Source organism: Callospermophilus lateralis, chromosome 3, assembly GCF_048772815.1.
Source record: "Callospermophilus lateralis isolate mCalLat2 chromosome 3, mCalLat2.hap1, whole genome shotgun sequence".
Lineage (NCBI taxonomy): Eukaryota > Metazoa > Chordata > Mammalia > Rodentia > Sciuridae > Callospermophilus > Callospermophilus lateralis.
Genome location: NC_135307.1, coordinates 111,252,954 through 111,253,887, shown reverse-complemented (window position 1 = coordinate 111,253,887; position 934 = coordinate 111,252,954). Strand labels below are relative to the sequence as shown.

The 934-nt window shown below is 49.7% G+C and overlaps 1 non-coding gene across 1 annotated transcript; it reads left to right on the top strand.

Annotated features, from left to right (window-relative positions):
* The first annotated feature begins 600 nt into the window (after positions 1 to 600).
* LOC143395956 (U6 spliceosomal RNA) lies at positions 601 to 707 on the top strand. Its single transcript, XR_013090861.1, has one exon. It is a non-coding gene; the product is annotated as a U6 spliceosomal RNA (small nuclear RNA).
* The last annotated feature ends 227 nt before the right edge of the window (positions 708 to 934 follow it).

The following is a 934-nucleotide window of genomic DNA, read 5'->3' as shown; positions in this document are numbered from 1 at the left end:
CTGAGCCGCAGTACTGACCGGTCCCTCCCCAGCCCCTTCCGGCTCACGGTGGGTGGCCCCCCTAAGGTCACAGGTCAAGGGTCTCCGCGAGGGCACGGCTCGATCAGTGTGCGCAATCTTTTTCCAGGTGCTGGAAATGGGGAATTCACGGGCACCATGGCCCATACCACCAAAAACGTCCTGGCATTTCGCACACTGCTCTGCAGACCTGAGGGCCACGGTGTCGTTGCGTTGTCCCACACAGCAGTCGCAGAAGTCCTCCGCGCCTGGCCAACCAGCACAGAACGAGCTCACCAACGGCTCGCGCCACGTGACTGCTTCTGCCTGTCAGCACTGCTAGCGAGGCGCGCGCAGAGGTCGGGCGGGAGGAGGGCCAATTTCCCATACTCCCCTCATTTGCATACACGATATAAGGATGTTAGGTAAACAATTAGTTTTAACTTGCCTTAAACACAAAGAACATTTTTAAGACAGCAATATAGGAGGCTATAATTTCCAAAATACTTTGGGCTTTGAAAAAGAGGCACATTCTTGTTGACCGTAACTGTAAAAACTTTCAGATTGTGAACCTTATATAGCTTCTGGGGAGCCTGTTCGTTCGTGCTCGCTTCGGCAGCACATATACTAAAATTGGAACGATACAGAGAAGATTAGCATGGCCCCTGCGCAAGGATGACACGCAAATTCGTGAAGCGTTCCATATTTTTCTAACCCAGGTCCACTCCTGTTCAGTTCACTCCCCAATTTATACAACTCTTTTTGCCTACGGGTCTGTTTTATTGTTTGACCCGAAGTAAAATATAGTAATCCCAGGAGACTGAATGAAAAGAGGTGGTACCTAAACAGATTAATTACTACAATGCCTTCTGGCTTTTGGCTCCAATTTTTATCTTGCGGTCTTCCTTCAGCTTCCCTCTGCACTCTACTGAATGTT